Raw genomic sequence first — 27,122 nt, 5'->3', positions numbered from 1 at the left:
GTGAAAAACACACACGCAAAGACCAATAGCGTGCCACAAAAGGAAAAGCACACGCTTGTGCGTGTGCCATTCCTGGGTCAGCTTCTCAAACCCCATTTTTACATACTAAATGTCTCGCGCTGCACGAGCAGTGCTATGCACTGCAACGCTAGGTGCGAGACCTAAAAAAGGACTACATTTGCAGAAAAGGCACTGCCCATAAAAGGGGTTATTAAAACAAAATAGGAAGGGGGGGGATCATTGAGACAAATACAAGACGTGTATTATTGCTAAAGATTTAGCATCCACCATACCATGGATTGAAAATACATGGTCGCTTTAGCACTGTAGGGCCCATTCACGAAACTGTCTGTGCAGCTTCAACAACCCAATTAGGAAGACAGATCGACTACATCAACCTGGAATCATTTTCACCTTCTGAGATTTAGACCTCATGAATGCATTTCACTGCTGAATACAGTTTTGTATTTAGCACAGAAAGTCCCTCAACAGATGCGCCTAAAACCAACCACCAAAAACATTTTAAAACAAGCCCTGGCAAAGGCAATAAAATACACCTTTATAGTACAAATAAATAGACTTTGCCACTGCTAGTTTGTATTACAAGGTCAAAAAAGTCAAGAAAAAAAAAATCCAAATACTGGAAGAAAAGTAGACATTTTAAATGTATCTCGAAACTGTACACGAAATTCACTGTTTTCAAACTTCATAAAAAGGCATGGTTTAATTTTTAAATACTTCTCTCTCAAGAAGCTGACCAGTATTTAAAAATAAGAAGTGTAAGTATATAAATGAAAACACTTGCCAATGACTCATTTACTTCTACTTCTATTAGAAAAGAAACCTCAATTTCAGGTATGTCAATGACAACTTCTTCCTCAAATGCCAGCTGAATACAGCAGCCCACAGAACCCATTGCACCATACATGCTGCATGTGAGTGCAAAGGCCTTGTCTTTCAAGCAACAGGTGGAATGCAGGAGCTGAAACAAATCCAACCCTTAAAGTCTATTCTTTAGTCAATCCCTAAGAAAATATACCAAATAGGCTGGGGGGTGGTAACACAAAGTGCATCGATTTGATTGGGGGGGCTTTGGAGGGGTAAGGGGGTGAGCAAGAAGTACATGGGGTGTGCAAGAAAAAGACGGATTCCAAAACATGGCCCAGAGAATATGTAGTTACCTTATGTGACCCAGGGAAGGATACAACTCATACAATCAATAGGCTGGTTAAGAAGCCATTTTTCAGGTAAAGGAAAAACAGAAGAATAGTCACAGATACAAAGCAAGCAAATGAGACAGACGAGAAACCCAGCAGTGTCCCAAATAAAAGCTTACTGTAGTATTCAGTACACAGTATGTCATATAACATTCAGCTAAAAGATGCCAATTTAACAAAATACACGTGAATGCATTAGATACACTTCAGCCTTTAAAATCAGGAGATCAAGCGAGAAAACGTTCAGCCGTACAACATGCAAGGAGTCAGTGTGTAGCAGCGTGCGATTCACGGAGGCTAATAAAATGTGGGACGACCAAGGAGAAGGTGGACACCAAGAAGGGCCTCTAAAGTCTAAAGGTGCTGATATGAGCAGTCAAAGCAGGCTGGGATGCGGACAGCTGCATACATGGCCAAAGGATACCATAAAGCTCGAGTTCTTATCCACACACGTCCACTTGATCAGGCTGCAAGAGCCACAATTTAACACCCACTGTCGCAGTTCCAAAAATTAGGAAAGCCCAGAAACACATAAGATATTGTGTACTAGAGCAGTATTTAAAATAATTTAGGTAGATGCTCACATTCTGATGAAAACTCTTATCTATTGCAAATGTGTCTTTGTTGCATTCTGTCACTGCTCATTAAGCTGATCGCTTGCTACCAAGAAATTTAGGGGTGAGCGAAATATGTACACCATAATTCCGAGTAAAAATGCGCAATTACAGGAAATGTAAAGCCGTCATTCAGTGCTATATTTTAGCACGAAATGGGTCCGATGCTATTTTTCAGACCAGCACGCATTTCACGCAAAAAAGTCTAAAAACACAACTGAAGAGAACAGCCACTCGCAATTTGGTTCTCACTGTCGCTGCGCATCTGCGTTATATTTTTACCTCGAAAAGTGGCATAATTAGATGAGGGATGTAATTTTTGGAATGACACTTAACATGCATGATGCAAAATACTCAAAATTACGCAAAGCAAGCAGACTTCATCGAAATTTCGACCGACCCTGATTATAATACATCTATGGTCTCCCTAAAAGCTATAAAGTTGTCAAACGGCTTAACAAATGTTCTGCATAAACTAAATACAACGAATGTATCCAACACGGCAAAAGAAACAAAAAAAATATTAATCTGGACGGGCATTAAGAAAGGTTTAATCCTATACTAGCAAGCCGGCTCAGTGCACTCGTTAAGGTTACTTCCACTGGAGAGATAAGTGAATCCCCAGCTTCAGATCCAGGTTACAGGACAACAAAAGGATTGCAAGGAGTAGTCGAACAGTAAAAGTCTGCAATTAAAGAGCTGAGTCACAACAAGATTGGAGCACTACAGACAACACCAAGTACAAACTGAGGACACCAATCTGCGCTTCAACCCTAGTTTTGGAAAACAGTAGATCTGTCTTACCGTCAGATCTGAGGCCAGGGGACAGATCAACGCAGAATCACAGCAGCAGCTCCCAAGGGCTGTTTACATCTTGTGACCCTACGCCAGCAAACGCCGCGTGCCAGTGCGCAACTGCTGTGGATCCATCATGTACCAGGATGAGACAGATCTGGGAGCTAACATGGACGCCTGCCTTGCTCCTGGCCTTCTGAAGAGCTCCGGCAGCTGAGCCCATGAAGGCTGACGTCTGGGCTGTTGACAGCTGAGGCCGTGGTTATTGGGTTTCACCTACATCAGCAAAGCCACGGCCGAGGGAGGTCGAGGAACAGAGCGTCATGGGCCTTCTCCATCTATTATCTGGCATGTGGGTGGTTTTCTGAAACACTCGTCTACCCATCAAACGCAGTTTATGTTCCTTCCAGTACAGACTTCGCTGTATTCACACTTTTAAAGAGAGATAAACCTCTGAAGATTAGATACAAGCATAGCACTGGTGAAAGAAACAGTGACCACACGCCAGGCCAAGCAAGGAGTTAAACTAGAAGGACATTTTATGTTTTTAATACATACTCTGCGATAACCTAAATACCTCACAGAAGCAGCCAACATCTACCCTCCTATTCACCCTTCATGACTTCACAACAACTTCAAGACGCAAGCATAAAAGCTAAGCAATACACGTATCTTCAAAGAGGAGCTCAGCCTTTTTTTTTTTTTTTTAGCTTCCCAGAATGCCAGGAAAAACCCAAAATAAGAGCATAAGATCCAGGAAGCATCATCTGAAACGAAACCTCTTGAGCCAAAGTCAGAAGCCTTTCAAATATACTTTAAGAGCACAGAAGAGGTGTCCTCTAGTTTGGGGATCTTCAGTGAGGCAACCCACACACTCAGAGGAGAGGAACACTCCATGGGAGGTGGTCATCATCTTACTTACAGAAGTCTCTATCAGGGGCGGCTCCTCTTCTCAGGCTGAGGAGAGTCACCCCCCTGCTCGGTTAGCTGGACCAAAAGGAAAAAATAAAATGATAAAGCATTGTTATTATCATTAAATATTTCTGTCTTTGCTCAAATGGGTCGGGCGGGCTGAGCTGTAAACGGAGGAGCAACGGGAAGAGTGGTGGCACCCTTAAATGCGCATGACGGTTTGGCCAGCAGTCTTGGGCCGGCCAAACAGTCATGCGCACTTTGCATGTTCTACTCCAGGCTGCATTACATCCTGGGTGGAGAACATGCCCAGGCTCCTAGTCCCTATCTGAGCGCCGAACTACGGCTCCCAGACCTATCATAACTCTGCTCTCAGCAGCGTTGCGATGGGCTAGGGGAGTCTGTACGCCTGTGTGCTTCCTGTTCCTGCCCCATGAATTCTGGAAGCGGGCGAAGAGGACCGAGAGGCTGCGGCTGGCAGTGATTTAAATTTGATTTTTTTACCATTCCCTCTCTCTCGTGACCCGCTCCCTCACGACCCAACCCCCTCACCAACGTTAAGTAGCAGCCGCCACTGATCTCTATAGCATACTCAAACTACAATGCCTTTTTGCTAGTGCTCAAAGGACATATCATCCAACAAAAAAAAATGACAACCCAAATCGTTTTAGTGATGGGATGCTGTGTTTCAGCAGCTATAAAAAGACAACATATGTATCACAAAGGCAGAAGCAGCGCAAGCAATTTATGCCTTTGCTCAACTTTGAGCTCTCCAACTGAATGACCAGACAGCGGATAGAGCATATGATAAGGTCTCCTAGGGTGCAAGTTAAAATGACAGAACTAGCTGAAAAGGTAATTTGCATTAACAATCTGCACACCACTGTTAAGAGCTTCAACTTGAGTAGTTACTGGAGACTTGTTCATGTACATTTCAGAAGTCATCAGTAGGACATTTGGGTAAACTCTGCTGGTGGACACCTGCACCACCAGACTGTCATGGATTGGATGCGGAGTTAAAGCGGCAGGGTCTTTAGTGCTGGGTGACATGTCAATGGACCGGAGGGCCAGAAAATGGTTTTGCCCAAGTGGCCAATAACGTGTCCGTGAGGGCGTTGTTGAAGGGCAGAAGAGGTTGCGTCAGTGCCTGGAAACAGGCTGAAAGACCACAGTGAGGACATTTTCTTTTATCTCCATAGAGACGTGAAGGTCAAGGACTTCAGCAGCTCTCTGAATCACAGAGGTAAAAGATGTGACTTCTACTGTAGCTAATCAAAGGCTGGACACCAACCCAGTAGTGAGGGAGGTATCTAACCAAATGGCCTTCTGGGGGCGGGGGGGGGGGTTGGAAGACACTCTTCCCCGTCCCCCTCCACGGTTGTCTCTATATGGCTGACTCTGGTCAGAGCCAAATGTAGATATAGAGACTGTGCGCAACGCCACAGTAGTGGAATAGTGTGAGTCAGAGGCATTGAGTATTGGCTGCGTAAAATTGGGATCTGGGCATGGTCTCTTTCGAGGTTGAGATAAATTCAGGACCATGACGTGTTTCAACTAGTCATCAGGCAACAATGGTGCCATCATTGTCATCCATGGGACAGACACAGAGTTCAGCGCTGAATCCAAAGTCAGCACAGACACCAGTTTGGGCCCCGGAGAAGGCTCAAGGGGTACAGACTATGTTGCGAGAAAACACACTAGCGATTAATCAGTGGATTGTTGGGGCCCGAAGGCACACCAGGGGAGCCAGCGGAAGACCAAAAGTGTGCAGCATGACCTCTAAAAAGGCTTCACTGCAATGTTGCCAATGGTCACAAACTAAGGTGTATCAAGACCAAAGACCAAATCGTCTCCTCAGTGGAATGGGAGTAAAACCTCGAGGCACTGCAACGCCTTTGTGCCTTCTCAGGAAAGCAAGAGTTCTTGTGCTTCTTCTTAGACTTAACCGAAAACTTCGAGCGCAAAGAGGATCTGCCATGGGAACAAATTCAGGAGTAGGTCCACACTCTGCTTGGACCTAGAGCAAAACCTGCGTGGAGTTTTGCAGCGTTTCACCACAAAGTTTTGCTTCCACAAATGGCCTTTAGACTCATCTTGTTGCAGTCCTTGTAGTCGTGCGCCGAACCAAAACACTAGACAAATCTTGTGGCATCTGCTTGTGATAGCCCCTACAGGTGTTTAACCTCGTAGTTTTATTGGGGTGACATGTTCACTTGCACACTGGATTTTTTTTTATTTAAAAGGAGGGAAAAAAAGAAAATCACTTCATATAGTGAAGTTAAAGAGGAGTGGAGCTCCGCTTCCGATGGCACGGAAAGAAGTGATGAAGGAAGCCACGTAAATGTGCCACGCATGGGCGGCACATACGTGGCTCCCTTCATCACTTCCAGAGAGTTCGTGCACAGCCTTATAGTGCCAACTACGGGAATGCCAGAGCACCGTTTTTTTTTTAATTTTGATGATCCACTATGGGGCCTCAGAACATTCACAAAGGTTAGAAATATCCATCAGAAAAGAGGATATTAAAAAACTCGAGTATGGGACACTGTATTGGTGTAATGAGGCGGTCTAAAAAAAAAAAAACATCCTTAGAGAGGCATGTGAAAGGAACAGAGGGCTATTTTGTGATACGCAGATGTCTTTGAAAGACTGGCTAGGCTGAAGAAAAAAAAAAATCACTTCGGGGAGACTGAAGTGACTATCTCTTGACCGCCTTGACCGCCTTCACTGCCTTTAAGGGAGCAGCCTTACCTGAATTCTTTCAAATTACTTACGGGTTACCCCACCTCAAGAGCAACATGCACACAGTGAACAACAATACATTCAGAAATCGTTGGCCATTCGTAGAGGCATAAAGCTCTTTAGAACCTGTAAATAGTTCATGCGAAGTGAACGTCATTTATGTACATTCCATTACTGGAAACTATTCTAAGCAAAAGTTGGCATCAACTTCTTTCTTACAAGCAGCAACAGATGTATGTAGTATGTCAATGTACTGACACACATTTAATCTGCCTTATGTTATTATTAGATGTCAGGTTAGGAATGTTAGTGGTGTCATCTGTGATGTCACCGTATTCTATGTGAGGAGATTTGGAAGTAAACTTGTTCAGTTGCTGTTGATGCCTGCTGCTGCATGGATGGGATATCTATGGAATAAACCTAAGATGAAACAGCCTTCCTGTGTCCTGATGTCATTTAACAGGAATGCTTCAATGTAGAAGTAGTATTTGTCAGTATGCATAAAGGAGCACTGACACAGCCTTCGACCTCTAGCTGAATAGAGCAGGACAGTATCGCTGAAGAGAAATGGAGACCACTTTGCTTACCCGAAACTTATATTCGTTCCTCACCCATGTAGTGAGCTAGCACTCAGAAAAAGATCTGATGGAGAAAATAAAAAACGGAATAAGTCAGCATGGCTAAAACCGAAATTTCACACAGTATTTCTGTCCAATATAAGGCCAAAGAATGTCATAGTAGGGACATTCTAGGGAGCAGGAGACAGTAAAACACCATATACAAGAGGCACCTTTCTTTTTATGATCTCAGTAACCATTATGAAGTCACTCAATGTGTAGATGACTTCTCCAGCAAGGACTCCCCCACCGAAACCACTATTAGCGCTGGGACACCTCAGCTGAAGTAGCCACGCGCTCTACAAGTCTTAGTTTATTATTATTATGGGGGCGAGCACTCACTGTCGGGGTACGGGTGTAACCCAAGAGCTACACCTTAATGTGTTGCAGTGTTGTCTGTATGCTTGCAAAGTTGATAAATGGCGAACCATTCACTTTGGTAACACAACGAACAAAGGCTCACCAATTTGTGATGTGCACCGTACTCCAAACTTGTCCTGTTACCACTAACAATTTCAGACATATGCACTACGATTTGACCCTGCGTGGTAAACACTGAAACAACCATAATTAGGACTGCCTTATGTCGAATCTTCCAAGATCGTGTGTTCCCAGGAACACGTCTTACCTACTTATCTTAACCATTTTAAACTCCACACCCCGGTAACCACCTGTAACCCAAACATTCACATTGATTCTGTGAGATGGATTAAAAAGATAATTACATTTGAAAATATTTCAAAGGGGCACAGTGCTATCATTATTATTCAATTATGAAAGTGCTTCTACTTTAGAACACAGAAGAAGCATTAATGAGAGTACTTGGTATGCTGCATTTTTTTTTGTAGTCATATATAGCGTAAACCGACCCAAAGGGATTGAATGAAACGCTTTACATAAGCACTAGTTACATTACACAAGGTAACACTTTTTTAGGCAAAGGGTGATTAAGTGATTTGTCCAGAATCACAGGCTGATGAGCCGACACAGATTCAAACCTGGGTCCCCAGGACCAAAGTCGGCAACTCAGGCCACAAAATCACTTCCTCTCTATGGATTGCTGTACTTAATCTACAGCCATTCCTTAAAAACATAAGGAACAAGCCTTATTCATTTTCAATGTAATCCAAAATTTCGATTAAAAAGCAAATTAAGTTTTGGGATAGGAGTTTTGATTCCCTTTATTGCTATTAATTGATCATGACTGATATTTACTTGCAGCCTGCAAAGCATTATCCTTTCTTGTTTTGACCTCCATTTTGGGGAGGGACGGAGACGGGTATGCAGTAGCCACCTTCATATAAACAAACTCATTAACCTTCGGACTCCACCATTTTAGAAGCCCTAAATAAACGATCATTGGCATAGCCAATAGGTCTCGCCGTTGGGACCTTGCAAGTGTTTAGTTATCCAGCACAGTATCATTGGTACAACATCAACTGTTGCATGGCTAAACAATTATAAGGTCCCAAAGGCGAGACCTATTGGCTATGCCAATGCTGGTTTGTGTTATAGTTAGCAGAAACCTATAGACTTGAGCTGCAGTCGGTCCAGTACGTACTCAATCAAATTAGAGTTACGCAGAATGGACTGTTTGTGGAATTCAGTGCCTGCAGAACTTGGAGCGGCGTTACAAAGCAGCGAATACCAAAATATTTGACAACAGAACGGACACATGATATGCGTTTGGCCTAAAATTGTGGAGATTAATCTACAAAGTTCTTTCTAGGATTGAAAATCTAATAGAAAGTGGCTTGCTTGCCACAAGCCCTGCTGCTAACTCAAGTTTTGGGGCTGAATGTGGAAAGGAGGAATGGACTCTTTACTCTCATGAGGGTACAGGGATCACACCTGCTGATGGCGGTGGGAATAAAAAACACAAAAAAACGTATGAGTCGCTGGTGGAGAATACGGCAACCTTTTCCATAAAAAACGCACTCTGTTCGGGAGAAATACCAATGACCTCCTAACACATGGACATCCTTCATATGCATTTATTGATTAATTGGCACGAGTCAAGAGTGAAACAAGATTTGTGTTTTATCACTCGATTTGTGTTTTGCAGGCAGGAGTGAGTATTAAGTGCTGCATTAGACACAACAACATAAAGGGTTGCACATAGGAGCACTAAAATCACTTGCATCAATTTCTGCACCACTAGTGAGACTTGCATAAAGGGGCAAAGTTTTAGAACGGGTTGAACTAGCAAAAAGTATTCAACGTTGGGTATATTATCAGGAGGTTTTCCACGTGGGTGTACTGCCATTGTTGCATGAGGTGCACAAGTACTGTATCGTGGGCTGGGTATGAGTTGCGGTGGAAGAGTAGTCTCTGTGGGATATATGCCCTCTTAGTTTGTACGAGCTACGCGGTCTGATCTTACCTGCCCTAGGTTGCGGTATCCTTACCTGGACGCCACCCTATCCGCCTCATCCGGTCCCCCGAGCACACGCACGGCCCAATGGTTAGAGTAGACTGCGCGGGAGGATGTGCATTGGCCACTGCAAAGCAGCATAAGGAGAAGTAGCAGGAGCAGACGGGGGGGCCGCCATACCCGTGACCAACAGCGGGGGTCTTCCCACAAGACACAAGGCGGTGGATGAAGCAAGACTTGCATGCCTCGACTTCGGGTCTCCAGGCACTAACTTCCAGTGAACGGCTGCTGGGGCAGGGCTAGAGCTGCAGTAACAGGCTCTAAAGTCTTGCGACGAATGAAATCAGCTTGCGCCACAGGAATGCTCCACAGCAGGCAGTGAAGCACCACTAAGAGCTGACAAGACTCCCGGCAGACAGAGCAGCGAAGCTCGTGCTGAACAAGCTCATGCAGACTACAGTCATAGGCAGCCAATAGGGAGCACCCAAGCTCCGTCCCTGACCCGGGACAGAGAGGCAAAGTGTTAGAACAGAAGGAAAGTCTGCGAAAAGCGAAGCTCCAGGGATGCGCTCAATCCGCAGCTGAGGGGACCAGCGGAGAGAAGTGAGAACATGAAATACCAGCATGTTGCCTTCCGATGGTGGGAGCATTTTTAAGTGCAAGAAAACTGTAGTATTGCTTAGCCATCCCCAGAAGTACAGATCTAGCTCTATAGTAAACCCCCATTTCTTGTTCGCAGTAGTTGGGACAGGGTATGGACGCACGCTAAACACTGGTGCAAACACCTTTGAAAAAACCCAGGCTGCTTCAGACTGGGCTGCGCAGTGTTCGAGGAGGAAACGTCCCTTATTTTTGTGGACACAGATATACGATGTGTGGCACACGCTTAAAAAAAAAAAAATTAAAAAAACAAGGGGTTGATGATACCAGCAACGGGTGGGGGGCATGGGGGTAGAGGAGACAAGTGGCAGTAGAAAAAACAAGACGAAAACTAAAACAAGACGCGCTGCCGCGAGACGCGCTCTGTGGCGGGGGAGGGGCTGTTAACTGAGAGGGGGAGCAGGAGGTGAGCCTGTGAGTGGTGCGCGTGGCAAAAGAAAGCCATAAAGGAAAGCCAGATGGCGCCTGATCGGGCGCTGAAAGCTGGCGGCAGCGCGCGCAAGCGCTAGGCCAGCAAAAGTGTGTGGCAGCACTTTTAAAAGCCACTTACTAAATGTCTCGAAGCGCATGTGCTGGCTCAGGCGAGACCTATAAAAGCACTCACAGGCTAACAATTGAGTGGGCGTGGGTCTAGAGACGGTAGCCAGATTATCACAAACTTCAGAATGCCTGTCCTCTGCATGTTGTAAAACAATTAGTGCTCAATGTTGGGTCCCAGAATTTAAAAGTGAACACCTAACCGCGGCATATGATCAGTCACATTTTTCACTACTCGTGGATTTAATAAGGGGATGACCTGTGTTTTCAGTGGTGTACAGTAAAGAATCACTCGCAATAATGATATATGGCAAAGTAAAGAAGCTGAAGTTATGGTATGTCCAAGTCTGACAAAGGATCAAAAGAATTGGGGTGCATCAAATTAAGTTATTTAAACACAATTGTTTTTTTTTTTTTAAAGGCCCATATCAATGGAAGAAGAGAGGCCCCTCAGCAGTTGGAAGGGGACTTCGGGTCTGTGCAGGTGGGGAAAGAATATTATTGAAGACCTGTGTCTTAAGCATCAATATACAGAAACAGAAAAAAAATACAAGACACTGACTATTGCAAAATCTATAGCCCCTCTATCACGGACTCAGATCAATATCAAAACAAATATATTTAATCTGCGGGCACCAAAGATAACCCAGCTTGGGTGGTGGTTTTGCAAGTATTACAGCAAACCCAAGGCCAGTACACGTGACAGTTCGCTGCCAACTAATGGTTTACACCTTTTTTTTTTTTTTTTTTTTTAAAGTTAAAGGTCGGAGAAGTGTTGGCTTCTAAACATGGATTTTGTAGAATACACATTTTAATCACGGCACCCTCAAGTTTTGATGGATTAGGTTAAAGGTATCAAAAGAAGAAAAACTCAAAAAGCTTTTGCCAGATTGCAGAGATCTATTACACAGATGTACATTTGAATTCATTGTGACTTGCCTGTTAAATCCTAAAATGCATGTACAAATCAGTCTCTTACTGAAATTTTTTTAAACAAATTACAGGGGTAAAATGTGGCAAAAAAACTGTCTTTTGGTAAGCGACCCACTGAAAGGCAAGCCTCTTTACTTTAACACAATTGCAAAGAACAAGCGCAGATGACCACAAACTATTTTTGTAAGATCAGGAAGGATGTTGCTATGAGGTGAATGAAAAATTTCCTAGCTATCATGAAGGACAGTTTCAATTCCATTAAGGACTCGAAGGTGAGGATTAGGCTTAAACTTTCAATGCTTTATTTTATTCAGCAGCCATTTTAAAACAAGTAAACACAATACATTTCCCATCAAGCCATAGGATAAACACAAAAGTCCAATGCACCAATCAGGGCTGCCGTAGTCCTTCAAGAGCGCCCGTCGCCGCTCTAGCCTCCTCTCTTTCTGCAGACACAGCTAGTCTTGGTCGTTATGAATCCAGTTTATTGGAGTCCATTCCTAGATGTAGAACACCACATATGAGATAAGGAATACATCTCTGAACACTAACATGTCGGCAAAAGACCAACCCCAAAATTTCTGTTTAAGAGAAGCCAGATTCAGCCAATTTGTGCAGAGAACACAATTGCCATAACGAACATGGTATAAGCGAAATCAAAAGAGGTAACATTTAGACATTTCTCCAGTAATGAAATAGTTAGACTATGGAAGAACCATTGCTCTAGGGTGGGAAGACCGAAATAGTCTACTGGGTGGGCTACTCCTCGCCTCCGTGTCCTTAATAGAATTGAAACCTTCCTTTACAATAGCTAGGACATTTTTCATTCTAGGTCAGGACCAGAGGCAAGGATTAGGCTAGTTTAAAGCTTCTCCACCACCAGAGATGCCAAGAGTGTTATCGGCTTAAAGTAAAATCTCTTAAACTTAGAGTCAGAGGACAATTCCGCTGCGTTGAGAAAGTCCTCCAGTCGTGCCCCCAGGGAAAACGCCTTGGAAGCCATAGCTCCCCGCACGAGTGAGTCCCAAACTTAGAAATGTCAATCCCTGCTTCCTGCAAAACCCACCTAATCCATCTAGCTATAGTGGGAGAAGACAACCGCTTTGTGAGACTTTGTAAGTGCAATAAACAACTGATGTTCGACCAGAGGGCGGATTTCTTCAGTCATATTTTCATACGTCTTTAGTGCTTTCACCACACAATTTATGAACGTTAGGAAAAAAAGGATAAGACAATTCTCGAATTACATTTAGTTCGTCTAGAAATGTGAATAGTGACCTCTTCCGGTGTAAAAACTAACTGTAAGATCCAGCACCCCGGCTTGACAGACATCTGCTTCCTAGTAAAATATTTGTTGGATGGCCAGGATTTGAACAACTGAAGAACTATGTTCAGATCCCACAGTTGGGAATAGTGTGGTTCCGAGGAGTAGACAATCGGATGCCCCTAAGACGTTTACAGAGAAGAGGATGAGCCCCAACAGGATGGCTGTCCTCAAAACTATGACCGGCAGAGACTGCTGAACGCAAGGTATGGATTGAACGGTACACCAAACCTTCGGTTTCCAGGTCCACCAGAAAATTAGGACACGTATGTCTGCCCCCACGGGATCATGTTACGGTTGAAAACACAGAGACCACTTGAACCAAGCAAATCAGTATAATTTATGTGTGCCATCCGCCCTGGCCTTGGTAAGTAGGGCTGCAGCCGGAAATGAAATGACAGACTTTCCATCATTCCCAGTAATCCGCCACGAGGTGGAGGGTCCGAGAGAATGCGAGAGGAAGAGGGTTCCCCTGGGGATCTGACAGAAGATCCTAAAATAGGGGAAGAGGGATTGGAAACCAGACTTGAGACTTTCATATCGGGGTGACCACTACCAAGTCAGTGTGTTGTCGACGTCCCTGGGTTGAGACTCATGAGCATTGTGAACAGGGGAAAAGCATAACCCCTATCTACTTGCCAGTCCTGGAGAAAGGCAGCGGAAGCCACTGCCCCAGGACCTGTCGGGATTCAGACCCGCTTCTCAGATAAACAGATATCCTCAGGAGCAAAGAGAGCCCCAACTCTCCCAGAAGGTACAGTCCGCTCTAACCAAGCAATGAACAACAGAAGACTGGCTAATACCCCCAGGGAGAGAAGAGACACTTCCGGTCCACCAGGAAGAAGTTCAGCGGGGTCGGCCGAAGGAAGGAGGGAGAATCAGGAAGGCTTATCACCAGCACTGCAGTACAACAAGGAAAACAAACCAAAAAGACAAAGAAGGAAAAGGGTTAATAACAATTCCCAACTTATGACAGTGTGCTATTTACCAAATAGCAGAGGGCAGCAAGGGAAGGTTGTGTACACTCCCAGACTCACCATATGTAGGAAGTGTCCCAGGAGAAAGAGGTCTCCATCTTCAGAAATAACAAATCAAGGAACTGGCATTGCTTTGGAGAGCGTTAAGTAGTAGCAAACTTAATGAGAGGCATACATCTGCCAAAGAAGGTAGAGACAAAGAAGCAGCAACAGCTGAAGTTGATTTGTAGAAGTCCAGCTTTTTCCCAATGTTATATGGAGTCCAAAACATTCAATAAACAGATTTTGCCAACAGAGCCTAACACGTGAGGCCACTGAATGATCTGTCTGTTTCAGAGCTGGCTACCGGCAAAGGGAAAAGTTAAAAAAAATAACAAAATGCCTACAGCGCTAATAAGAGGAATGTACCATAAAGTCCAGGCGGCGTTTATCTTAGGAGCGATATTAGTGATAGCGCGTCCTCGCACTGTGTTCGGAAACGATTAAGGCAGGGAGAGAGCCAAAATGGCAGCACATCCTCGTGCTGCGTGCTATCAGGGTCCATGCAAAGATGGTAGCGCGTCCTCACAATACGTTCCTCACAACAAGAAATTAAATGGAACACAGAGACAGCGAGATCTCGCGATGAATGTCACTGAATCAGGTAGGGAGTGGGAAGTAAAGGCAGAGCTACCACAGGCTGCAATCCCGCACGCCCATTAGATAGTGAAACAATACACAGGCGGCGCGTCCTCGCGCTGAAATCGGTGAGCTGGAAACGAGCACGATAGCATGAAGGTTTCTCGCACCACAGATTGAGAAGGGAGAAGAGTATTTCAAGACTCACAAGGCACCAGGAAGGAAGGGAACTGAACAGGGAGGCGTGGTCACCCAAAGGAAGTTAGCCAAGCACCTGAGAGCGGGGGCGGTCTTCTTTTAAGGCAGTGCTGTCAGCTGCTTACTTCCTTGGTGCAGCATGGGATAGCACACAACCTGATCTCCCACCCAGTGCGTTAATGGAGAGGTACTGCTATTCTAGAACATAAGGACCAAGTGCAGGAAGCCTGAGGTGGAACAGGACCCAGCCGCCAACTGCAATATGTATCCAGTTGGTGGTCCAGTCAAGACGCGAACAGGCCGATCAAGAACGGTCCCCAACTCTTCTGCAGGGCGGCAAAGACCGCAGAGTGAAGTTTCCAGAGGCTGGTGTCCCCCCAGTGGTGAGTGCCAATCCGCCACCCGGTTGAACTGACCCGGTAGTTGTTCCGCTGACGTGATTGGCCAAGCAGTAGTCCTATAGTGTTGGCTAGATCTGACAACGTCCTGGACCGGGTGCCCCTAGATGATTGACATATCGAACTGCAGCCACGATGTCAATTTTCAGAAGGACACAACAGTGGGCCTTGTCTTTGGTCCAACATTTCACAGCAAATGAACTCTCCATTAGCTCTAAGCAGTTTATGTGGAGAGATTGTTCTGAGGAGGACCCCTTTCCTCCTGTGGAGTAGTGCCCCAGCGGGTACCCAGCCGGAACTGCTGGCGTCTGATTCTATGACCAAATCAGGTCAGGATTTGAAAATAGCTCTGCCGTTCCAGGCATCCATATGATTCAGCTACCATTGCAGTTCCTCCGAAAGAGGTATGCCCGAGTTAAACTAAGGCCGCGCCGAAGTGGAGATATCTTCAGGTGTTGTAGTTCCCTGTAGTGAAGGGGGGGCCAAGGAAGATAGCTTGAATGGAGGAGGAAAGCAGACCCTGCTCTCTGGCAAGGTGGCGTAGGTTAATAGAGGATTTCCACCGTTTCCGATGGAGCACATGTCTGATCTGTGTGAGCTTGCACAACGGAAGACCGAGGGTGGCTGTTAGCGAGTCCACCACAAACCCCAAAAATAGTGTTGATTGCCAAGGGGTGAGTGCAGATTTTTCCTCGTTCACCACGCACCCCAGAGACTCCAGCAGATCTATGGCCATCTGGAGTTGTTGGATTAAGCGGGAGGGGCATTGACTCAATCAGGATATCATCGAGGTAGACGATCAGCCGGACTTCCTGAGCCCGCAAGTGTTTGATTACCGGCTTCATGACCTTTGTGAAGCACCATGGCACGGATGATAGACCGAAAGGAAGGGAGGTGAATTCGAACACCTGAGATCTCCATAGAAATTGAAGGAAAAGTCAATGAGGAGGAAATATCGGAATTGTGACATAGGCATCTTTGAGGTCCAAGTGAACCAACCAATCCAGGGGAAGAAGGAGGACTCAAAGGAGGTGAATCCCTTCCATTTTGAAACAACGATATATCAGCCACCCGTTGAATTCCTTCAGATTGATCACCGGGCGGTATCCTCCTTCCCTCTTCCCCACTATGAAGATGTTGCTGAGGAACCCGAAGGTATGTAGCGTGAATGCGACAATGGCTCCCTTCTGCAACAATTGGAGAATTTCCTTGTCTATCAGGGCAGTTTGCTCCGGCGTAAAAACCAATAGGTTTGGGAGAACCATTGGAGGAGGGGGATCCAGAACACGATCAGAAACCTTTGGACCGTTTGTAGAAGCCAAGCATCTGAGGTGAGAAGCTGCCAATTGTTGAGGAAGGCTCCCAACCTGCCCCCAGACGTACCCCCGGTGAGGATTGAACTCTCACATGATTGGTTCTGATGTTGGCCATTACCCCTTCCTCTCGAGCCTTGGTGTCGAGGTAAGTCCTAGTGTTGGAGAAGGTGCGAATTTCGGTGGGTCCTGCCAATGGCCACGGCAGTTATCTCCACCTCTTGGGGAGGGCTGATAGAAGGCGTGGCCGGTCGAGCACCCTCTCCCACGACCGGCTCCAGCAAAAACAAGTCGGGTGAAAATGCGCTTAATAGAAGTCTGGGCTTTTTCCAAGGATGTGAAACTATTCACAAATTTCCCTAATTCTTTAATAAAAGGGTCACCAAATAAAAGTCCCTCTGCAATAGTGCCTGCCTCATAGGTCGCAAGCTTCCCTAATTTGGGGTTGACCTTGATTAACAAGGACCTGCGACACTCGGTAGAGAGCACAATTTGTGTTCCCTAACAGAATGACTGCCAGCTGAGGCCAGCTGGACAGCGCCTTCGGGGCAATGAGTGACCCCGAAACCTAGGTATCCTCGGCCATATCCAAGATCTTGGAGAGCTGGCCCACAACGTCCAGCAACTAGTCCTGGCAAGATAGTCAGGACCGGTCAATACCCTTTTTCGGTTCTCGCACAAATTTAGTGAGAAAGGTCATCATTTTGGAATCAATCTCCCGCGTAGCAGCACCCTTGCCGTTCAAAGACGTCTGGGGCACTCCGCCCACAGACAATTGCGCACCTCCTTATCTAATGGCTTGCGCAGAAGCCCGGCTATATACAAGGCTACCTTAGGAGCAGGCACCCACTCATTCAAACGTGGGTGTAAAAGATCCTCTGGGTCAAGCATATCAGAAGGTCTTGCCGGTTGGTCTATGAGGGCATCATTCTTCCACCAGAAGGACGCCAGTGGCTACCAGAGTCCCCATCCAAAGTATTGGGGGAATCCCCCGCACCCCCCCCCGATTGAGGGGTAGGATCTGGCAGGGAGGGGTCCCCCAATACGTCAGGTAGGGGCAGAGGGTTGGGACTCCATGAAGGCATTTTTGTGGCTCTGGAATGCATCTAGATTTACCCCAACCTCCGCTCGGCGCTTGCGCTGGGTAATAGGGTCTGTTATTGGCTGCCCTGGAAGTATGGGGGTCTGAGACCCAGTAGGTTCTTCACTTTGTTCAAGGGGTCTTGGGCAGTGAGCCTGCAATTCTTGAATCTTCCTTTCCAAATGCGCCACTGCCTGTGTCACAGCCCTAACAATAGACATATCCATCAATCATCAATAGGAAGGTACTGGACCTCCTCTTCCTCATAGTAGTCCCCATACTCCTCCATTATTAGCGAGTCTCAAGAGGGTCCAAAGAGTATCAGGATTTAACAGCATGGGGCAACCCCAAAAAATAAATCAGTAGCCCAGTGGCCAGGGGAGAAACATGTTTCTCCCTTGAGTGTCTGACGGATGTGTAGAATGTAACTGCCTGGGCGAGTCCCCATAATTCTCAGCAATTATATTACCCACAGCATGGGTGTAACGCTTCCAGGCGGCGCTATCCCACGAAATGCAAACACAAAGCTCAGACGCCTATTAAAGCGTCATATTAAAAATAACTCTTCCCCAGTGCGAGCCTACGATCGCAGCCAGCACTTGCCTCGCGTTCTGAACTGTTCAGCAGTTGGAAGACCGAGACATGCAGGCCTCCGGGGGATAAGACGCGCAGCGCGCAAAAAATGACAAATGCGTGGTCCCCTGGCGGTCATATGACCACACGGCGCAGACAGTTCTCAAAGGACGGCACCGAGATCGTGAAGGAGCGGAAACTGTTCCCGGGATCGAGGCATCCCAAATACTGGGCAAAACAGCTCCGTAAGGATGCCCGCAGTGCGGGAAACAATTGAAACCAGAATCACACCAAACTAAAAGCACAACAGCAAACACAAGGCGTGAGATGACAGAGGCAAAAGCCACTTATCTGCGGCTGCTGGTGCAGCAAAGAAAGAGGAGGCTATAGCGGCGACAAGGACTCTTGAAGGACAACGGCAACCCCGATTGGTGGATTTGCCTTTTTTGTTTATCCAATGGTTTGATGGGAAATGTAGTGTGTTTACTGGTTTTAAAATGGCTGCTGGATAAGCATTTAAACTTTAAGCCTAATCCTCGCCTCCGGTCCCGACACAGAATTAAAAAATAGATCTGATTTAGCAATGCATTTTATTCTGAGGAAAATTAAAGGATTTCGACTTGCATACATTTTAAGTTCCAAATAAGTCCCCAAAAGCAGTGAGCCTCAACCTGTTTTACAATCCATTGGGATAACACTCGCTGCAGGTCATACTTTCAAATCTCAGCATGGCCGACTCATCTCTTACATTTTTCCGAGGTCAATAAAACAAGTATCAGGGAGTTGGACACCTCCTATTTAGAGGCCACCTATCTTTATCCTAAATATTATTCAGGATAAAAATAGGTGGCTTCTGATTGTGGTGGGAACAGTATATGCGATTTGATTACATTAATAACCACTATTTCTTAGCAAATACGGTTACCAAAGGTCATAATATTGGGTCAAAAAAGTAGAAGTAAAAAAACATTCAAAAAAATAAAATTGTTGCTGGTTCCCTTTTCAGTAAACTTACAGGAAGGGGAAAAAGGCTATACATGTTATTCCACACAACTTTCAAAAGGCGCTTTCAAATTTGTTTTACATAATTTTGAATAAAAACCCTTGATAATGTGCGCATGCTTACAACAAGAGGTTCACTTAAGGTAGCAACATTTCACGCAGCAAGGCACCCAGTAGCCAAGACCACCGGGGAAGAGCTAGATTGTAAATAACTGTGCTCTCTGGAACTCGGTAGTGAAAGACGATCCCATGCGCCCATAATAACATCTGACTGAGCACATGAAAGAAAGGTACCAGCAGGCAAACGGGGAAAGAAAAGTAAGGTGGAAGTTTCCTAAAGGATCATCAAGGTCTGGTCTACAGACTAGAATATTCCTTTCAAGGCCAACTTCCCTACTAACTAAACAATCAAATATGTAGGGCAGGGTGTGCACAGAAAGCAGTACTTTAAAACATTTCAAAGTTCCCATCACAGGCTCCCGCTGTCCAAAGGACGGAGTAGCTAAAACCTTAGTAAGATTCCACACTGCTGACGGGAGGTTATGGTAGAGCAGACCAGGCGTTCATCATGCTTGACCACCCCCACTCCACACCCAACCATGCCCCGAAGGTACAGAGATGAACCTGCCTAAAACAGTGTGTATTAGTGACAGAAAAACGTGTTAATGAGCAAGTCTATAATGGGTCTTAAGTAATGTATTTTTTTTTCACTCATGTCCTGGCTGGAAATAAGTGCTTAAGTGTGAGGGGATTCTGAGGGGTGCACGCAACTGTCAAAGTCCCTTACCCCATTACTGACAAAGGATCACTCTGTAGACAAGCTCACACTTTTACAGAGTCCATGCTGCCACTAGCAGGTTGGAAATCATGCATTTGGTTACATTTGTAAAAGGGATAACTGAACACATCTTCAAAGCTTGAACTGTAAATATGTTTGTTTAGAGCTGCTATTTTTATATAATATTTATGGCAGCTTATCATTTTAGGGTCCTCTGTTACATGAAATGGTTTGAAGACCACTGCGTTAGCTGGGTCGTGTGCTTGACAGAGAACGTAAGGGATCTGATCGTGAACAGCATGACATTAATAAAATTCAGCTTTACCATGCGACATTCTTTTCACAGCACTGATGCGACTCCATATCCAGCATTTGTGCAGTTTTTTTTTTTTTTTTTTTTTTAAAAAAGAGTAATTCTAGAAATAAAACGCTGCAAAATAAAAAGAATAAAAAAGTGTACACTAAAGACATCAACCAAAATCTAATTTTACAGAATTGGTTTCAAATTCAAAGCCTCTCGCTGACTCTTTTTCCAATACAAAAGGTTCTCAAAAATTGTAAAAGGATTACAGGATGAGCGAGTTAGCTAGAAGTGCTACCATAGCACCAGGAAATTAAAAGGAAGGAAAATGTACCATGTTTTCTTAAAAGAAAAGTGAAAAAAGTACTCACCTAATCCACACACTATATATATGCAGATGTAGAGAATTTATATGTGATGTATTAATATGTCTGAGTGTAGAAAGGAGCCACGAAAGATGAAGCGTAAAGTGGGTCATGATGACTGGCAATATTAAAAACAAAAAAAATAAAAAACACCACACACTCAACCTATCTACATGTATGATTTATGCCATGTTTTATGTCTAGATAAAGCATACCGTATCCGTTAGATGTCCTGTGATACAAAAAAAATGTTAAAAAGCAGTACTGGTAGAGGAGCTTTGACTTCGTCCCTTTGATGATCATCTTTACAGGTATCTGATGGGGCAAGAGTACAATTTCTACTGCTCACAACTGGTAGAGACCGTGTGTCAAATACACTAGGAAGGGCCATTGCAATGTGTAAACCCCATGACACATGCAATAGAGAGGGGTTTAACTCAGTTAGCTCTTTCGACATACATGAGGGGAAAGGGCTTTTACTGTTTAACGCTAAGAGACCATAGAAAGTTCAAAACTTGGGAGGGAGGGATGGGGGCTAAAGGACAGATGTAGTTGATAAAATGAAGGAAAACAGAAAAACAGGCATTCGAGATATCAGTGATGTCACTAACCAGGTCATGAGTGATGTACCATGTGAGGTTATAAGCAGCACCTGTCGAATTTAACTGGTTTTGTACAAGTGAAATCAGAGCCCAACTAGAACGTCCTTGTAACCTTTGGCTTTTTCAGTGATTTTCTCAATTTTTTCAAAATCTATTTGCCAACTACAACATCCCTGTAACGTTTGGGTTTTTTAAGTGAATTTCGATGTTTTTTTTTTTTTACGAGTACTCGCCTGTGCAGAGTGGTGGAGAAATGGGGCGGTGCCTCCAACCAGCTCTCAGGAATACTGCTGTGTCAGACTTACTGGAGGAAACAGGAGGGCTTATGGGCCCCCAAGAACCTTCAGCATCCAAGAGGACTTCATCCACCAACCAGCAGTGCGCCAGGAGGTGCATTTGCAGAGTGGTGGAGAAAGGGGGCGTGGCCTTCGAAGACCTCTCAATTCCACTGTGTGCGATTTACTGGAGAGCTTGTTGGTCCGGAAGGACATTAGAGCTAAGGGAACTTCATCCCCCCACCAGCAGTGCGCTGAGAGGCTCGTTTGTAGAGTGGTGTGGAAAGGGGGTGTGGCCTCTGACCACCTATAAGCAATCCCGCCTTGTGGGGCTTACTGGAGGTAACAGGAGATCTTGTTGGACCCCCAAGTATCCCCAGCAGCTATGGGGACTTTATCTCCCAACCAGCTGCGTACCAAGAGGCGATATTGCAGAGTTGTGCAGAAAGGGGGCAGGGTCTCTGGCGTTGTGCCAGTAGTTTTAAAAAATCATTTTTGGCCTCAGGGACCCCATCCTCTGGGCCGGCCTGCCTTTTTTTTTTTTTTTTTTTTAAATACATGGGAGGGGGGCCGCACAGCCCCCCTCCCGGGATGATTTTGGCCCCAGGGATCCCATCCCTCCGGGGCCTGGCCAACTATTGGGTGCTAGGGTCCCACCCAGTTTCTCACGGTGGGGTCCTGCTTAACTTGCAGCTCTCTGTCCAAAAGCAATTCCGCTCCACTTTTAGTAAGCAAGAGAATTTCTTCTGCTCTCGCTTACTAGAAGCGGAGCAGCGTTGGTATGGCTTGGCGGGAGTGGTAAAGCTCCCGCCAAGCCATAGCAAACAGCAGTGTCCTGGGGGTGGGCACCCCGGGACATTGCTGGAGCCGGCCCATGGGTGCCATCCATTGGACTACAAGACCCTGGGGAGGTGGTGGTCCCAACGAGAGGGGGGGAGGAGGCTCGTGCACAACACTCTTTTATTCATACAATGCCCCAGGACCTGGTACACCCAGGGGCAGATTAATAACTAAGTGCAGAGCCTGTGCTTTGTTTTTGTAAAACATTTCGGCTGGATTTGCGGACCCAGAATGACTCCCGCAGTATTTTTTTTTTTAATGCTTTTTTGGCCCTGGAGGGTCCCTGTGGGACTCGCCCCCTCCTCCCCCCCGAGGCCGAGCGGGTCAGGGTGGTTCTACCCTGCCCCCTTTTGTGACAGTTCTACCTAGTACCTAGTCACATGATGGCTGCCAACACTTCCTGGTTTGAAGTGTTGGCAGCCAATCAGATCGGAAGAGGTCGCTGATCCTCCGCATCCCTATATATATATATATATATATATATGCCAAAGTCCAAAATGTCACCAGAAAGGAACTTCTTTTCCCTAATCCAGAAAAAATAAAGGACAAAAATAAAAATCCTATATCAGGAATACCTAGATTCATAACTGGATATAATACCTATCATGACGTTTTGAGAAAGACACTGTATAAACATTGGCAAATTGTGCGCAACGACCCTGTTCTAGGTCCAAAAATGCCAAGGACACCATCTTTAACATTTAGACGTGCAAAATCCATGAGACAGGAATTAGTCAATAATGCACCTAGTGTCAACAAGGGTTCTGAGTGGCTCAAAACCAACAATGGCTTTAGGAAATATACCAAATGTAAGGCCTGCCGCCATGGTATTAATGTGAAAGAAATCAGTTCCCCACTTAGACACTCTCCCTTTACTATAAGGGGAAGTTTCACATGTAAAAGTGAATTTGCAGTGTACATGTTACAATGCACATGTAATAAACGTTATATAGGGTCCACCATTCACCCTGTTCACGTACGTATACTGCAGCATTTGCGGGCAATCAACAATGATGACCCCAATTAACCGGTGGCCGGACACATCAATCAATACCACAGTGGAAGATCATCTGACCTTTCCTACTGCGTTATTGATACTGTGCCTAGGAACCCAAGAGGAGGGAATAGACAGCAAACATTGCGTAGACTAGAATCCAAGTACATCATTCTGTTTAACACCAAAATACCCATTGGATTAAATACGGATGAGGCTTTATCCGTACATTTATGAATTTACTCTGCCTGTCTCTAACCGTACCCAAACCCCGTTTTTTTTATCCCAGGTTCACCCTATTGTATCTTTAGTCTTCTTGGAACTATGTGTCTGGATTGTTACTATCCCCAGCCCAGGACGACAGACGATATGCTTTTTGTGAACCCATTAGGAGTTCAGTTTAGCCCTTCTCTCCCATTCAGTCGAGCTGTTTCAGAAATATGTAGCTACTAGGCTATTTTCTGTCCATAAAGATAACAAATTCAAGGACGGTTTAGGGAGTTTTTACAGTTTAGGCCCACTAGGGCTCTATAATGAATTTTGTTTATGTTCCGTTTCCTGTTGAATTTACACTGCTTAAGTTTTTGCATAATTGTGAATTTAATTGTAACAATTTTTCAGCAGTAAGGAACTTATATGCTAAACAAAATAGTCTGTCTTTCAATTCTGGGGCTGAGACTTCATCATTTTTTGTTTTCTATGTCAATTGTATATCGTTGTCATGACGATTCTTCTATGACACACAGTACTTAATGGTTGCCATCGGTGTTACCTGTGATATTGACAAAGGCAGCTTGCCGTCGAAACGCGTCTTATGGTCTCTTGACGAAAATAAATTCCTTCATGCTTTATTCTCACGGAGTCTACGCCTGTTTTGAATCTCTACAGCAGGATTGGATATATATATATATATATAATTCACTGAAAAAACCATAGGTTTCACACATGTTATAGTTAGCGGAAATTTTACTGATAAAAAACCAATGAAATTCCCCCGTTATAGTTACTGCAGGCAACTATAACTCACGCAACCGCAATCCTCTGCTGATGCTAATACTGTATTTAGACACTTATTTGCCCATGTCTTCTTCCATACATTTTTAGCTATACATATATTACAAATATTTTTTTTTCATAAAGACACGTCATCAGCAGAAGATTGCGGTCGCGTGAGTTATAGTTGCCTGCAGTAACTATAACGGGGGAATTTCATTGGTTTTTTATCAGTAAAATTTCCGCTAACTATAACATGTGTGAAACCTATGGTTTTTTCAGTGAATTTGCAAGGTTTTTTAAATGCTAATTCCTAACTATAACGTGTGTGAAACCTATGGTTTTTTCAGTGAATTTGTACGTTTTTTTAAATGCTAAGTTACTTTACGCCATTCGTGGCGTGCGCGCCCCCTTAACGCAGTTCGTTCTGTGCGCGCACGGTGCGCTTCGCGCACCGCGCGCCCACTTTACGCAGTTAGTGCCATGCACGCACGGTGGGAGCTGTCTAAACAGCCCCTTTACATGTTTTTGGGCATTACATTTTAAAAATCACTCTCAGTGCGAGAGAGAAAATGGCGGCCGCCGCTTCCTGGTTTCGGCCGATTCGAATGTTTACTAAGATCTAAGAGCCAATCAGAATCGCGCTCGCCACCGTACGCGTACGGTAAGCGTACCGTAAGCGCACCTTAAGCTGGCTCAGATATATATATTTATTTAAAGGCTATTTTCTCAGAATCTACTGAACAGATTTACACCAAACCTACAAAAGGCACTTCCTTGACCTGAGGACTACCTCTCTGCCAAATTTCTAGTAATTCTGTTCAGCCGTTCGGGCTGTAGCCCTGTCTAAAGGTCCTATGGAAAAATGCATGGGAAAAAAGCGTTTTGGGACCCCCCTTTTATCTCAGCCCCCGCTTGACGAATCCCCCCGAGACTTTCAGGGTAGGAGCGGAGCGTAGCGCCCCACCTATTTTGAAAAATTCGCGAGGATTCGTCGACCGGCGCCAAAGTTATTCAAAATAGAATGTTGCGGATTTCCTATGGAAACGTGGTCCTAACTATAACTACCTACTGGTGACCGCCAGTAGGTAATTCACTGAAAAATCCATAGGTTTCACACGTTATAGTTAGCTGGACATTTTACTGATAAAAAAACCAATGAAATTCCCCCGTTATAGTTACTGTAGGCAACTATAACTCACGCGACCGTAATCCTCTGCTGATGCTAATACTGTATTTAGACACTTATTTGCCCATGTCTTCTTCCATTAAATTTTAGCTATACATATATTACAAATATTTTTTTTTCATAAAGACACATATGTCATCAGCAGAGGATTACGGTCGCGTGAGTTATAGTTGCCTACAGTAACTATAACGGGGGAATTTCATTGGTTTTTTTATCAGTAAAATGTCCAGCTAACTATAACATGTGTGAAACCTATGGTTTTTTCAGTGAATTTGCAAGGTTTTTTAAATGCTAATTCCTAACTATAACGTGTGTGAAACCTATGGTTTTTTCAGTGAATTTGTACGGTTTTTTAAATTCTAAGTTACTTTACGCCATTTGTGGCGTGCGCGCCCACTTAACGCAGTTCGTTCCGTGCGCGCACGGTGCGCTTCGCGCACCATGCGCGCACAGTGAGCACGCGGTGCGCGAAGCGCACCGCGTGCCCACGTTACGCTAGATGGGCCATGAACGCACGATGCGTTTCGCGCACCATGCGCACATGGAGGACATATGATGAGCATCGTTGTGACAGGTAAAATATATGTTTTGTTTTGCTGTAATAAGCCATGCACAAATGGTGCACTTCGGGCACCATTTGCACACGGGGTGGGGAGAATGTGGATATTTTTTTTTTTTATTATTATTTATTACCGTACGCGTACGGTAAGCGTAATCGGCGAAATTTTTGAAAAAATTAAAAATTGCCTTTTTTCACTTGGGGGATCGTTGGGGACTCCCTCGACATGGCTAGGTGCTTGGGAGCTGTCTAAACAGCCCCTTTACATGTTTTTGCACTTTGTTTTTCAACCCCCTGTCAGAGTGCGAGAGAGAAAATGGCGGCCGCCGCTTCCTGGTTTCGACCGATTCGAATGTTTACTAAGATCTAACGGCCAATCAGAATCGCGCACGTCACCGTACACGTACGGTAAGCGCACCGTAAGCTGGCTCAGATATATATATTGATTTAAAGGCTATTTTCTCAGAATCTACTGAACAGATTTACACCAAACCTACAAAAGGCACTTCCTTGACCTGAGGACTACCTCTCTGCCAAATTTCATTAAATTCTGTTCAGCCGTTCGGGCTGTAGCTCTGTCTAAAGGTCCTATGGAAAAATGCATGGGAAAAACGCGTTTTGGGACCCCCCTTTTATCTCAGCCCCCGCTTGACGAATCTCCCCGAGACTTTCAGGGTAGGAGCGGAGCTCAACGCCCCACCTATTTTGAAAATTTTGCGAGGATTCGTCGACCGGCGCCAAAGTTATTCAAAATAGAATGTTGCGGATTTCCTATGGTAAGAGGGTCCTAACTATAACTATCTACTGGCGACCGCCAGTAGATTATATATATATATATTCACTTTAAAAACCATAGGTTTCACACATGTTATAGTTAGCTGTACATTTCACTCGTAAAAAACCAATGAAATTCCACGTTATAGTTAGATCAGGTAACTATAACTTGCGCGCCCACAATAAACTGCTGATGACGTCACATATTACATCACTCATGACATGGTCAGTGACATCACTCATGACATCAATGATGACATCTGAAATTACACATTGTGGATTGCGGTCGCGCAAGTTATAGTTACCTGATCTAACTATAACGTGGAATTTCATTGGTTTTTTACGAGTGAAATGTACAGCTAACTATAACATGTGTGAAACCTATGGTTTTTTAAGTTAATTTGCAAGGGTTTGTAAATGATAATTCCTAACTATAACGTGTGTGAAACCTATGGTTGTTTCAGTGAATTTGTACGGTTTTTTAAAATGCTAAGTTATGTATGTATTTATTTATTTTTTTTTCCTGGTTTTTCCACTGTGCGCACACCCTGCGCGCACGGTGCGCTT

General features: G+C 44.8%; 1 protein-coding gene across 10 annotated transcripts in view; it reads right to left on the bottom strand.

Moving 5' to 3' along the window:
• The window catches only part of MEF2A (myocyte enhancer factor 2A), a 707,982-nt gene that overhangs the window by 655,546 nt on the left and 25,314 nt on the right, over nt 1-27,122 (bottom strand). The window contains exon 1 of one of the 10 annotated variants that reach the window (XM_085644520.1): nt 2,636-2,762. The exons of the other annotated variants lie outside the window; for them this stretch is intronic. The gene's annotated coding sequence lies outside the window, so the exon portion shown is untranslated. Of the gene's footprint in view, nt 1-2,635; nt 2,763-27,122 lie in introns of those variants that run through there. 10 annotated transcript variants of the gene reach the window in all.

This window comes from Triturus cristatus, chromosome 3_1 (genome assembly GCF_964204655.1).
Source record: "Triturus cristatus chromosome 3_1, aTriCri1.1, whole genome shotgun sequence".
Lineage (NCBI taxonomy): Eukaryota > Metazoa > Chordata > Amphibia > Caudata > Salamandridae > Triturus > Triturus cristatus.
Note: the sequence above shows the minus strand (reverse complement) of the source record. Positions and strands in the feature narration are given on the sequence as shown.